Genomic DNA, 14206 nt, shown 5'->3' with positions numbered 1-14206 from the left:
AGAAGCTGAAGTGGGAGTGTCCCTTGAGTCTAGGAGTTCAACTCCAGTCTACTGGGCAGCATAACAAGACTTTATGTCAAAACAACAACAAAAACTGAGAACAAAACAAAAAGAACCAAATTGGGTGTGATGGCGCACACCCTTAATCCCAGCTTGTGGGAGGCAGAGGGAGATGGGTCCCCGTGACTCTGAGACCAGCCTGGTTGGTCTAGGCACTGTGTTCGGTGGAAAGACCTTGTCTCAAAACGATCAGGTGGAGCGCACCTGATGTACTCCACGTGCACTCACATCCATGTACATCCACATGTGCACATACTACATGCACACAAAGCCAGGACTGGCATTAAGCTTAGCTTAGATAGTGTTGTCTAGCATGCCCAAGGTCCCAGACTGGATTCTTAGCAACACACACACACACACACACACACACACACAGAGAGAGAGAGAGAGAGAGAGAGAGAGAGAGAGAGAGAGAGAGAGCAAATGACATTATTCTAATGAGATTTTATTTTATTGGATACATCTATAATTTTCAATTAATTAATTTTCTTTGAGCTAGTAACTAGGGCTAGCCTTGAAGTCCTGATTCTTCTGCCTCCATTTCTCAAGTGTTGGGAACCCATACTAACATGCCTGGTCTCATGATATCAATACAAGAATGACTGGGATATATAACTTTCTCTTTAATTGTATCACACAGACTTCAAAATCTGCCATCTGTCTTACGTTTACTGCCTGTTTCCATTTGTAAATTCTGGGTAGTTGATAGCCACCTGCGGCCAGCGGCTCCCGCGTTGATTAGCGCAGACCTTATGGACAGGAGGAGTCAGTCTGTGAGGGTCGGAGCTCCTGGTTTGGCATCAACTGGCTCTGGCGGTCACGTTCTAGTCGTGACATGCGTGTCAGCAGGGTGAGCTTTGGCATGCCATCAGTGCTCTGAGCCTCGGTCACTTCAGCTGGAAAAGGGATTAGTAATTTCAGGCTGGAGAATTGTCTCGGGGATTACTCACATGAATGTGTGTCTAGTGCCAGGCTCAGGGAAGTGCTCAGCGAGTGGCAGCGTGGTTAATCTGCCCTCCTCTGATGTGCTTGTGTGTGTGTGTGTGTGTGTGTATTGTCCTCGCCCACTGGACCACTGTGAATTCAAGGGCACACTTCCCGGATCTTCCTTCTCTGTGTCCGGGTATTGCCTCGGTGCAAGCGGCACTGATTACTGAGGGAAAGATGTGGCTTCCAGCACTGAGAAGGCCTCTCACCTCTCCCTGTTCCCACACCAGACCAAGAAGCCCTGGGTGATGCAATCCCTAGACCCCTAACTACCTGGGGTAGCTTTGGCAGGTTCTGTTTTGCTTGGGGCCTGAGTTCCTCCTCTGAAAGGTCCAAGGATGTTGGAGGAGTCCTGTCTGACTCTGGTGCAGTCTCTGACCCTCCAGTGGTCCTGGAGGCCTGGGGCTCTGCCTTCTCCCTGTGTCCTGGCTTTCATAGATCTTGGACTTTAATACCTTCAAATCCCCTTATTTTTAAAATTTAAGAGAAAAGACTTTCTCCTCCTCCTCAGGCAGAGCAGGGAGGAAGTTCAAGCGCCCTGCCCTCTCTCTTCTGCTAGCCTCTGCTGAACTCCCATCACGGCAGTAACAGATGTGTAGCAGGGAGTTCCTCTTAACTTATAAGTGATTAAACTGAGGCTCAGAGAGGTCAAACAGCCCATGCAAGTTAAATAGAAGCGGGAGACAGAGCCAGGGCTGGAAGCAGACTAGTTCACGTCTAAGGACACCGTGCCATAGGCTTTCTCACCAGGATCCCTGGTGTTTCTCTATGGAGGCTTTCATGAGACATGGTGGTGTTGAATCAGTCCCATGCCTCAATTTCCCTGTTTGGGGAGTGGAAGCAGAAAAGTAACAGGATAATGATTTCAACAATGCCTGTAGAATCATGCATTCTTTAGTGTCCCCATGCGGTCTCTTATTTGTGGTTTCTCTGGAGAAATTATGTGGGGGAAGTGGTAGGGCCCTGGTCCAGGGAGCCCACATTATTATGTAGAGTGACCTTGGCCAAATCACTTCCCACTCTAGGCCTTGGCTACTTATTTATAAATTGCGGGAGGGGAATGACATTGTGTCAAATGATGCTGTGAAATCAAGTACTTTGCAAACTGGAAAGCTAATAGTAGGACTAGAGAATAATCACAGAAAATGATGATAAAAACAATAGAAATAGAAACAAGCATCATTCTAGAAGCAGCTCAGTTTTCAGCATGTTGCCACTGACCGGAAGTGAATTGGGCCCTTTGGGTATGAATCCAAAATGAAGTCTGGGAACATCCTGCTTTGGTCCTGAAGTAGCCTGGGTTTTCCTGGGAAAGCGAGAGGTTCCATGTGGCTGATGAGGCTGGGAACCAGGCTCAGCCCCAGGGGAGGCCCGGGGGTGGTAGCGATGCCTGGGGAAGGGAGAGGGGGTATCTGGGAAAGAGTTAAACTGTGAGGAATGGGAGGGCCTTGGCTTTGCAGCCTTGGGAGCCTGTGGTTGAGAAAGCTGAAGAGGAAAGGTTACCGTGGAAGCAAAATGCCGAGAGGCAGGCAGTGGAGGGAGGCCCTCTCCACAAACGAGCCCATGGAGCAGCAATTTCCTCTGCTGTCGCTCCTGAGCTTGGCAGGTTGGTCCAGTAATGAATTCAAATAAATGCTGAATTCAAATAGTGTATACTTTTGAGGGTCAGTGGTTTACCCAAAGGTTCTCCTCCTAAGGAGCTATGTGAGGCTTCCTGGGTGAGGGAGGCCAGGGGATAAGGTCTGTCAGGGAGCACTTCCCACTTGGCTTGAGCGGATCTATTTCCCACCTCTTGTCTGGAGCTGGGTGTGCTAGTGTCATTCTGCAAGAGCAGAATGGACAGCAGGCAGCAGCAAGGTCCTGGGAGCTACCTCTTGAGGCACCAGATGAAGGGACAAGGCCTGGTTGGTGGTAGGGCAAAGGGATAGAGCTGTAGCTGCCTTGGATTCCCTAAGGAATCCTGGGAGAGGGCGTGGCCTACAGAGTTCCAGGTTTGGGGTTAGGATTTATGTTACCTGGAAGAGAGAGATTGGGGAGGAGGTAGGTGTGGGACAAGCTGAGCAGAGGTGGTGCACACACACACACACACAAGATAACACTGCCAACTGCAGTGTGTGGAGGGGGTAGATGACAGAGGGCTCAGACCACATCTGGGGGGCTTCACAGTTTCGGGCTACCCAGTACTATGGCACAGAGCAATGGCCTGCACATAGTAGGTATGAAGGTGGTTAGAAGGATGAAAGACGGGATGTACACATAGTAGGCATGCAAGATGGTTGGAAGACTGAAAGGAGGACTGCGCATGCCGGGGTAATGATTAGGAGTGAGGGGTCACTTGGGTTACCGTTGTAGACCCATGGAAGCAGTCGTTGGTGACCGTGTATGAGTTGTTTGAGTTGCTGCCATCTCTCCCAGGCCTTTCCCACAAAACTGGGGCCCAGAGACAGGTTTAGTTCAAATCTAATCCCTTCTTTCATGGTTTGCAAAGGAAAGCCTAGAGCGTAGCAGCAACTGGCCAACAGTACTTGCTGAACCAGTAGCAGAACTAGACTGGAACCCAGGTCCTCTATTTCCCAGAGTGCCCTGTGACTGCCAAAGGCTTGAGATAAGAGGGAGGTGTCCTGGTGGAACTGGCTTTCTGAGTTGTAACAGCGCTGCGGGAGGGGAGGAGCAGGGTTTAGCTTGGCTTTGAGCCATGACCTCTGTGGCCCCTTCTTAGAATCTGGCTGCACACACCACGGTGTGCCCTTATATATAGTAAACATCTTTATGCAGGTCCAACTCCTACAGGATTCCTTCGCTGTTACACTAATGTCATGGTCACAGAGGCACGTACTGGGGCACACACACACCCAGGAGACACTCAAGCCGGGATGATTCCCGGAAGGCAGTTGCCATGCGGATTCCCTAGTGGGAGAGGAACGCTACATCCCAGGCGGGTTGTGCCCCGCGCTGGGCTGCAGGGGAGTGAAGGGGATTCGACTCTGTGGGATGGGAGGCCCGCAGAGGCTGAGTCACCTCTTCTGAGTCAGGGATCCTCCTCCTTCTCCCCTCCCCCCCCTCCCTGAGCCCCCACTAGGGCTTGGCCCAGCGAGCCCGCGAGAGAGCGAGCGAGGAGGCCGGCTGTCCAGGGCCCGGGTGGAGACGGCCACCTCCGCCCGCAGTGGACCGCGGGTGGCTGGGACAGGAGAAAGGGCGGGGGAGGCAAGGCAGGCAGTCGAGGAGGCGGAGGCAGGGGTTGGGCGCCGCTAGCGAGGAGGCAGGCTCGCGGCCGCCCCTGGGCTGGGCACGGAGGCCGCGGCGGGGGCGGGCCGCGCGGCGGGCGCCAGGCCCGGGGCTGTGGGCACGGTGCCCAGCCCCCGGCGCACGCCGACCGCCGCGGCCGCCGCCGCTGCTGCAGTCGGCATCCATCAGCAGGCGGGGGTGTCGCGGAACAGGCTGCTCCGCAGAGCCCGCCCGTGCCGCCCCGCCCCGCGGCCTGCGGGCCCGGAGGAGCCGAGGGGATCGGCCCTCGCCCAGCCTACCCGAGATGGGGACCCCCAGGCCCAGGTAGGCACGTGGGGAACCGGTGATCAGGTGGCATGGGGGGCCCGGGTGTGCTACATCTAGGCCCAGCCTCCAGCCCTCAGGGAGGAGAGGGGGCGAGATTAGGAGCTGAGTCTGAAGGCTGTTGGCCCCCTTGGCCAATGTGGGGAGACCTTTGCTGGTCCTCTCACCTTCGCAACCTCCTCAGTGCCAGGACTCGGCTGGCACCTTGGTGTAGAATGAGCTGTTGCTGGGCGATGGGCTCAGGAAGCTGGCCCACTCTGTTCTGGAAAGCCACCCCAGCTGCCTTCTTTGGGTCTCTGGTCTTCTCTAGCTTTCCGATGCTGCAGGACAGTATCTTGGCTGGAGGCTGGCTGCTTGAGGGATCCCTGGTATCATCCTCATCCTCTGTTTACAGACCCTTTCCCACTTGTATGGGCTCCCCATCCCTCCTCTTTTCCCTCCCTGAGCTGGGTGTATGAACCTTACCCCCAGCACCTCTGAGGATTGAGATTAGCATAGCCCTGCCGGTGGTTTGCACCCCTAATCAGAGGTAGATGCCTTGTGTATGTCACACTTGGAGAGGTTGAGTCCCCAAGAGGCTGGGGTCCTGGGGACAGGTGTTTATTGGGTGCTGAAGCCGCTGACTGGCTGCATGGGCCAGAGAGTCCACAGGGTCTTGAAAGCAAGCGTCCCAAAAACATTCGGAGTCTTTCTCTCTAGGCCAGCCATGGTTCTCGCTTCTTGCTTCCCCTAGAGCTCTGTGATGCATTGGTTCCTGCGTGTTCCTACCATCACTCTGGGTTGTCGTGTCACCCCCCCTGCACCCCAAGGTGGAAAGGGCTGGCTTTAGGACCTCTCTGGAGCTGGGCAGGGTCCAGCCGCTCCATCAGACTGGCCTCTGTGAGCCTTAGCAGTTGGATGGTGGCCCTAGATGTTCCTGTTCCAGTCTGGGGTATGTAGAATAGAGGTGCTATGTGCCTGCTTCCCATCCATGACTCCAGATGGAGCTTGTGACAGAGGCAACATCCAACAGCTTCTACACAGTCCTGGTGGCCCAGAGAGGCGCTGCCAGTCCTGGAGCTAGCTTCTGTTGGCCAGCCTGGGGTCCCACTCGCTGAGAAACTGATGTATAAAACTTACAGCTCACCGAACACAATCCCTAGGATTTGGGGAACACCCGAAAGCAGTCTTGGAGGAGGCCACTGGGGAGGGCTTTGCTCCTGTTAAAGCATTCCCTGGGCCTGTGGCAGTGCCCTGGGCCCAGATCAGTGAGCTTCTTGAAGGGGTCCTTCAAAAGAGCCCCACACGAGAACAAGGCTGGGCCCTGCGGTTCTCACCGAGTTACTGTAGAAAGCAGGCAAATGACTTGTCCAAGGTCACACAGCTACTCATTGAGGGAGCTAGCACTAATGTGTTCAAGCCTTAAACTTTTTGATTAAGGCTTCTTCCTTGCCCACAGGCCTGCTCCCTGGCTGCTGTGGTTGTTATTCCATAACACTCTGCCAGGGGCTGTGCATTAAAGGCTGGAGGCCATGGCCCCGTTTTAGGAGAGCCCTCACATTGCCTCCCAGCTCTTCCTGCTCCCGAGAGCCGAGCAATAGAGGCCAGGTCATAAAGGCCTTGGGTACTCTTGGAGTATACAGAATGGAGAGGACGCTGGGCCTGAGCCGCCAGGGACAGTCAGAAGGTCTCTTGACTGGACAAACTGCAGTGGGAAGGGCCTCTGTTGGCTCTAGCCTCACACCTCTGTGGGCCACTGTCTAGACTTCTCTGTACTCTTTATTAAAGGGAGGTGACCATTTCAGCCTGGAGCACTACTAGGGACTGTTCAATCAGAGAGATGGTATTTACTGGGCACGTAATGCATGCTGTGCCCCAATAAGTGTTATGTGCTCTCTCCCAGCAACCCTGTTAGATAACATTAGACACTTTTGACAGATGCATGGAGGTTACCTGCCAGAGGCCACACAGCTGGAAAGTATGGGGCTGTACGAGTCTGGAACCTCTGCGTTTACCATGACGGTATTCCTGGGACAGTGTCTGAGAGCACCTGGTTAGTGTCTAGTTGAACTCCGTGATTAGCTGGCAGCCCGGGCTGATCCAGGTAGAGAAGTCCTTGCGCTGAGTCTATCAGTGAGGCAAGGGTAGTTCTGTGGCTCCAAGGCCTCGAGAAGTAGGGTCAAAGAGGTATGAATGGGAGGGGTTAGCATCAGCCTTCTGCTTGCTAGCTGGCCCTGTCACTTGTCCCTTGCTACATTTGGTAGAGCTCCAGCGGCCAGAAGCCACACAGAGGAAATGTTGAAGCACCGGCCGGGATTGTATCCCCGTCAGCAGGGACCTGTGCCTGGCTGGGGGTGGCAGCAAGCTGGTCCTGCTTTCCTTGTAGGAAGGAGACTTATGGATAAGAATAGCAGCAGCTAACATTTATTGAGCTCTTACTACATGCCAGGAACTATTTTCATTTCTTACGTGTACAACTCCTACATTCCTCACAAAACCCTGTGAGGTAGCAATTTTTCTTCTTCCCACTTTGGAGATCACTTTATAGGTTTACTGAAGGCCGTTGAGGGATGGGAGAGCCAGGGTGGGTCAGAGCCGCTTTCCAGAGTTTAAGAAGGCAGCCAGCCTGTGCCGTCTAGAGGTCGTCTTCGGATTTTACACTTGGAAGCAGTCATCCAACCAGATGCATGCCATTCCTCAAAAGTCTCAGGTCTAAGCTGGGCATGGGCTCATGTCGGTCACAGCAGCACTTGGGAGGCTGAGGCAGGAGGATTGCCATAAGTTTGAGGCCAGCTTGAGATGCAGAATGAGCTCCAAGCCAGCCAGTATTAAGTCGCATAGTGAGATTCTGTCAACCAAAAAAATGAACAAAAGGAACGGGCCCACGAGATGGCTTAGTGAATATAAGCACTTGCCACACAAGCTTGGCAATCTGGGTTCCATCTATAGTGGATGGGAGGACTATGCACATGCCATGGCACGTGCACACGTGTGCATGCATGCATGTGCACACATACACACCTCTCTCCCTCTATAAGTCATGGATGGCAGAGCCATCCTGGCCCCAGAGGTAAGAGTACACTAGAGTGTCTGCCCATTTTGATGCACAGGGAAGGCTTCGAGAAGGGCTGGGCCCTTAAACTGGCTACTAAGAGTTCAAACGTTGTAGGGTGTGGAGGGAAATGATGCCTTGGAAGAAGAGCAGGTGACACGGGGTGCAGGAGACAGAGTCCAGGGAGGGCCCAAGGAGCTGGGAGGTGACTCAGAAAGTCAGCTTGTGCTTGTGTCTCCGAGCAGGCTCTGGAATTCACTCTGCTGGTCTTGGGAACATCACTTAGCAGGTTTGGGCTTCATTTTCTTCATTTGTAAAATGTGGCTGTGGGACCCTCATGGTGGTAATTACGTAAAGGCTCGCCATGGTGCTAGCACATCGCATCGCAGCAACTCTATAAGGATTTTTCCCTCTATCCCTTCTGTCTTAAATGTCAGGCTGAGGTATTTGGGCTGGACGTGAGCCTGGAGGTTCTGGGGACATTTGGAAGGATTTGGCCTGCAGAGGAGTGTTGTAGGATGGTGTTGGGGAAGGTCGCTTTGGCAGGTGTGTGGCCCAGAAAGAAGGGGCAGACTGTGACCTTGCCAAGAAGCCTCCTCTTGGAGTCTTAGACTGGGAAGGGAAGAAGGTTGAAGCTGCATGAAGATGTCCCTCCGTGGGATGGCATGTGGCTTGCCAGGTTGAGGGAGGAACAGTGTGGTGGTGCAGTGTGGGGGTTGGGAGAGCCATGGGGAATTCAGCTTGAGGCTTGGTGAGACAGAGAAGGGCTGGTCTCCTGTCAATCATTCCGTGGGCTAGGCAGCATCTTATTTGAGCATCTGGCTTTTTTCTTTTGAATGAATTCCTTTGGATAAATCCCCATCAGAACTCGTCTATAATAGCAGCAAATTGGGACTAAATGTCCAACAATAGGAAGATGATTGAGAGCGTTTTGGAACATACACTGGATAAAATAATATGCAGTGGTGAACAGCCGCTGATCCCCCTCCTCTCAGAGCACGGAGCTGGCTGCTGCATGGCCCCTTGCACCCTTTTTGCCTCTCATGCTTATGACTGCTGGGTGCCAGAGGGGCCGTGGCTTCCTTCCTTCTGTGGTTGAAAAGGTGAGGACTTGTCTCTGTCCGCCTTGAGGGCGGGACTTGTGTTCACTCCTTACCGCGTCATTGGCACATTGCTCTGTGATCAGAAATGATTGACTGGTGGAAAAGGGAAGAGGGGAAGTGATTTGCTCAAGGTCATGTAGCTTTTAAACTTTATTTTCAGTTTTTAAAAAAATACTTATTTTCATTTTATATGCTTGGGTGTTTTGCCTGCGTGTGTGTCTGTGTACTGCATGCATGTCCAGTGCCTGCAGAAGCCAGGAGAGAGCGTCAGATGCTCTGGAACTGGGGTTATAGGTGGTTGTGTGCTGCCATGTGGGGGCTGGGAATTGAACTCTGGTCCTCTGGAAGCAACCAGTGCTCCTAACAACTAGGGCATCTTTAAAGCTCTATTTATTGTGCGTGCGCACATTCATGTGAAGGTCAGAGGATAACCTTTGAGAACTGGTTCTCTCCACCATGCTCAGGTGCTCGGGCCTGGAGGTGAGTGTCTTCACCCTCTGAGCCATCTCAAGGTTCCAGTCATGCAAGTTGTAAGATCCAATAGTTGCCACATCCTTACCACCTCTATTTACCACATTCTTCTCATTTCCTACCCAGTATATATGCTTCTCGACTGACAGGGAGCTGCATCCCTATAAACCGGTTGCAACTAGAAAAAGAAATCCTATGTTGAGAATTCATTGAATACAATGACCCTTCGAGTTGAGCAGCACTGTATAGCATAGAGCAGGCTGTTCACCCTCATCGTTAAAGGGCTGACTTGGAGCTGGGGCTCCCTGTTGTTTCACCCAGCGTTCCCAGAAGGCTTTGCTAGCTCAGGGAAAGATAGAAATTCAAAGTATGGTTTTACTCAATGCATATTGCTTTCACTTCTTTGTAAAGCCGAGAAACCATCCGTTGAGGACCATCTATAGTAGTGAGGGGAAAGAATGGAAAGATACCGTGTAAGGACTTGGGACTCTCGTAGAACAGGGCTGAAGTCTTATTTCTATTTTTACCAGCTGCAAGAGTTTGGGGAATCAGCTAATCTCTTGAAGGCTCAGTCCCCCCCCCCCTTTAATGTGGGTAGTCCTCATCCTGCTCTTGAGACTGTTAGAGTCCATGAGTTAAGGCATAGAAAATCTTAGGCATTAGCTCATCCATAATAAAGGACCACAGTGAAGAGGTCACAACGTGAAGGTGTTTATGATGCTATTGATGTTAAACAGGAGAAGTCCACAAAACCCACCAGCATCCAGATTACATCCAGATTACGGATTATTAGAGACACAGACTGGAGGAAGTCAAGCAGAAATGGAGTCACACAAGTATAATTAGAAACAAATAAGATTGATTCAAGCAAATCTTTCTTTAATGTTATACTGTTTTTTCTCAGCTTTTTTTTAAAAGCTCTCTCTCTCCTCCCTCCCTCCCTCCCTCCCTCCCTCCCTCCTTCCTCCGCCCCCCTCTCTGAGTATGAGATTTGTGTGAGGACAGACACACAAATGTCACAGTAGTGGAGATCAGAGGACAGTTTATAGGAGGCAGGTCTCAACTCCCACCTTGTTTTGAGGCAGGGTCTCTTTTCCTTCTGCCTGGTTTGTGAACTTCCAGGAGATTGTCTTGTCTCTGCTTCCCACCTCACAGAAGTATTGGGATTACAGGTTCAAATACCATGTCTGGCTTTTTACATGGGTTCTAGAGACCCAAACTCAGATCCTTAGGCTCTCGTGACAAGCGCTCTCGCTCTCTGAGCCAGCTCTCCAGCACCTTAGAGGGCTTGCTGTGTTGTGTTAAGTTTAACAAAATTAATGATTCAACCTAATTTTACCTTCTGTCTCTTCATGGGTTCCAGGGTGGAGATTAGTCAGGCTTGCAAATGCTTTTTCCAGTCAAGCTGGCCTCCTGGCCTCTTAGTTTAATTCAGAGATGCAGTGAGATGGCTCAGCTGTGGAAAGGTGCTTGTCCCCAAGCCCGATGAGTTTGATTCCCAGGACCCTCGGGATGGAAGTTAGTGAAAACCAGTTCCAAAAACTACCTGACCTCCACATGTGTGCCATGACATGCACACTCACACACCCCCAACACACATATACACGCAGATAAATAAGCACAGTGTTTAAAAAACTATCTAAAAACTTGGAGTAATTCAAAAGCTTGTTCTCATCTTCCCTGCCATAATCCTACTCTGTAGAAGTAGCCAGATGCAACATAAATCCTCCAAGCGGATTTTCTGTATGGGGGGGGGGGAAGGAATAAGGGCCCCAGACAGGATTACTGCTTTGTAATTAGCATTTTAAACTTAACCATTTATTTTTCCTATCTGTGGACATGGCAGTCACAGTGACATGTGATGCTTTGTGATGACTTTAATGAATCAATCCCAGCTGACCTACCCCGCCTCCTGTTGACGGAATTCCAAGCTGTTTTCTACTTTTACCCTGTTCTCAACAAATGAGCTCTGTTGGTGTTAAACAGTCTCTAGGAATCAAGGGAAGAGAGAAAAGGTAGAAACTGCGAGGCTACGGGTTTCCCTTGAGGATCTGCTGCTTTTTCCTCTTCCTACTTCCCCTGAGGACCTGTCCCTTGTCATCCTCAAAGTGGGGCGATGTCCCAGGGAGACCCCAACTTTTTCTTGTGTAGTATACCCCTCACTTGCAACAATCTCAACTCCTCTTAGGATGCTGCAAGCTGCCCTCTTGGATCTTGCTGCCACTTGTGCCTCCAGTGCCCTTGAACAGCTTTTGCCTTCTCTGGACCCGGGTTTGTCCATCTGTTTGTAGGGATGCTTTTCTGGTTATAGCCACCATTGCCACCAGCTTGTATCTGCTGTGTGTCGAATACTGTGCCAAGGTGAGCTTGGGGCCGTGTGGATTGCGGGATGTTTCATTCTCACAACGCATCAAATGCCTTTGATGTGTCAGGGTGCCCTTCCCATTTTACCTGCTCACACTGGTTTTCAGAGAAGCTAAATAATGTGCCCGAGGTCACCCGACCTATGGGATTGCAACCCCAGTTCTGGCTCCGTTTTTGAGTCTGTGCCTCCTCAACCAATCACCTCTCATTGGTGAGATCCAAGCAAAATGATAATTCTGAAAGAATATTGTGATGGGGCACGAAGATAATCCTAGCTCCCAGGAGGAGGAGGCAGGATGATCTGAAGGTCAAGGAAAATCTCAGCTTTAGAGACCTTGACTCAAACAAATATATCAACAAAACCATCCTTTATATGTAAAGAGCCCTGCATGTGTGTGTGTGGGGGAGGGGAGGATTGAAACTACTGTTTCAATTTCTCTGTCCAGAGCAACAGCACTTTTGACTACGTGGTTTTCAGCATGTTAGAGGTCATGGGATGTAGCAGGATTGAGGGAGAAGGAGCTCTGGGCTTTGAGCCAGCCGTCCTGGGTCCAGTCCTGGCTGTACTCAAGCTGCCTAGCTGTGTGACCTTGACCACCTGATCCAGCCTGGGGAGTAAACCCTCCACCCTGCATGGCCCTTGCACAGCTCGGATAGGTGAGGTACAGGCCTGAGAGACTTTCAGACAGCCCTGACGAAGGAGGTCTTGGCTGCCTCCTGCAGTTGTCAGTGTGGTTCAAGCTCTCCTCTTTGATGTCCTTACTCTGCAGATCAAGGCTGTCACGTGGTCCCCAGTCCACGCCGGCACATCAGTCTGGCTCCTTCGTAGCCTGTGAAACTTTGGGACAAAAAGCCGTGCTGGCAGGTGGTGGCTTCGTTGTGTCGTTTGATTTTGTTTAATGCAGTTCTCATGGGTACTGCAGGCCTTTGACAAACTGTTGTCTGCCCGTGCTGCGTTTAGAACTGAGAACCCAGCCGTAAGGATGGCAGGAGGCTCTGGTCTTTTTAGACCATGTGGGCCTGGCTCGGACAGCACAGCCTGCACCCTCCCATCATTTTGTTCACGTCCATCCGGTGTGACTGGAGGAAGCCTGTGCTCAGCCTGAGGGGGGGAGACCCCTGTGGGATGGAGCCCTGCTGCCAGAGGGAGAGAAAACCTCCAACGTGTGCACTTCTGATGTTTTCTCTTCTGACTTCTCAAGCAGTACATGTTCACAGTGGGAAAAGGGAAGCACATGGGCAAAAGTGAAAAGCCCTGCGAGTGGTAACAGGTTGGCCTTTGAGCAGCGGTAGAGGCGTTGAATATCTCTGGGGCCTTAACTGTGGGACTTGGCATTGCTAAGTGCTTTGTGAGTGTGATCTGAACCCAGCTCCACATTTACAATTGGGGAAATCAAGGCACTGAGGAGGGATTGTTAGAGACTTGAAGGTGTGAAGGTGTCCTTCTGTGTCACCTAAGCTGTGTAGACTGTGCTGCTCCCCCTACCCCCTCACCCCCGTGCACCAGCATCAAGCAGAAATCCACTAGATGCTTAAACTGAGGAGGTGCTGACCAGGAGGAGAGGAGAGCTGATGAACCCCCAGGTGTTGAGGCAGGCACCCATACTGGCAAGGACAGGAACTGGTTTCAATGGGTCCCCTGAGCTCCATGATGGCTGGAGCAGGGCAGGGGGCTGAAGAGTTGTCTCCACCCATCACAGTGGAGGAAAGCAGGGAAGGCAGCTTGCTCACTGTAGCTCCTGCCTTCCCACCAGACCCCCAGAATCAGCAGGTATGGGAGCTTAGGGTCAGGTCAGTGGGCTAGCCGCCTGTTACATGCATACGTAGTATAGATTTGGAAGTTCAAATGGGGCCACGAACCCTGGAGGCCTTGTTGCCAGGGAGTGGGAGCGAAGTGTCTCCTTGGCCTCCTCAAAAGAAAGAAGACTGGATAACTGGTTGTTGAAAACGTTTACGTGAGATCTCTTGGTATTTTGGTTGTCTCTTGTCCCCTCTCCCCATCCCCTTTCTTGATGCTTCCCCCTTTCCCAACTGCCTTCCTCACGTCTCTCATCTTTTCTTCCTCTCCCTTCTCCTCCCCTCCTTTCCACCACTGCTTCTGAATCAGAGTCCTCTAGGCAAAAGTGTTCGGTCATCAGTGTCCAGGACTTAGAGGAGACAGCCTCACCATCAGAGGGTGACCGCTCCTGTTTCCTAAGCACACAAAGATGCACTTCTCTGACACACTTGACTGCCCTCCCCTCTGTGTTTGGTGGCACTCTAGCTTTCCGATGGCAGAGTCCTTTCAGACTCTGTAATCTTGTACTGCGGTGGTATTACTCTGACATGGGAGGCACGTGTGGAAACAGAACTAGGAAGTGGCTTGCCTGGGGGCTCATCAGGTAGGAAATGGCAGCCTTGAAATGAAAACCATGGGTCCAGATTCTGAATGTCACTCTTCCCAGGGGAGCTGCTTCTCAGTCTTGAGAAGTCTGCCCTTTGCCAGCAGAAAATGAGCTTCCCCTGAGCCCCCCTGGCCTGAGGATGCTGAAGGGCTGTAGAGTAGGAAGGCCTTTGAAATCTGGGATCTGGCTCGGTGTATGTCCTTGCTCAAATCAGTGTCTTGGCAGCTGTGGGTTCTCATCAGTGCAGGAAGAAGGAT

At 51.7% G+C, this 14206-nt stretch overlaps 1 protein-coding gene across 1 annotated transcript in view; it reads left to right on the top strand.

Annotated features, from left to right (window-relative positions):
- The first annotated feature begins 4483 nt into the window (after positions 1-4483).
- The window catches only part of Epb41l1 (erythrocyte membrane protein band 4.1 like 1), a 72712-nt gene continuing 62989 nt past the window's right edge, over positions 4484-14206 (top strand). The window contains exon 1 of the mRNA XM_042055061.1: positions 4484-4596. The gene's annotated coding sequence lies outside the window, so the exon portion shown is untranslated. The remainder of the gene's footprint in view (positions 4597-14206) is intronic.

The sequence above is a fragment of the Arvicola amphibius genome, chromosome 5 (genome assembly GCF_903992535.2).
Source record: "Arvicola amphibius chromosome 5, mArvAmp1.2, whole genome shotgun sequence".
In the NCBI taxonomy this organism is placed as follows: Eukaryota; Metazoa; Chordata; class Mammalia; order Rodentia; family Cricetidae; genus Arvicola; species Arvicola amphibius.
Note: the sequence above shows the minus strand (reverse complement) of the source record. Positions and strands in the feature narration are given on the sequence as shown.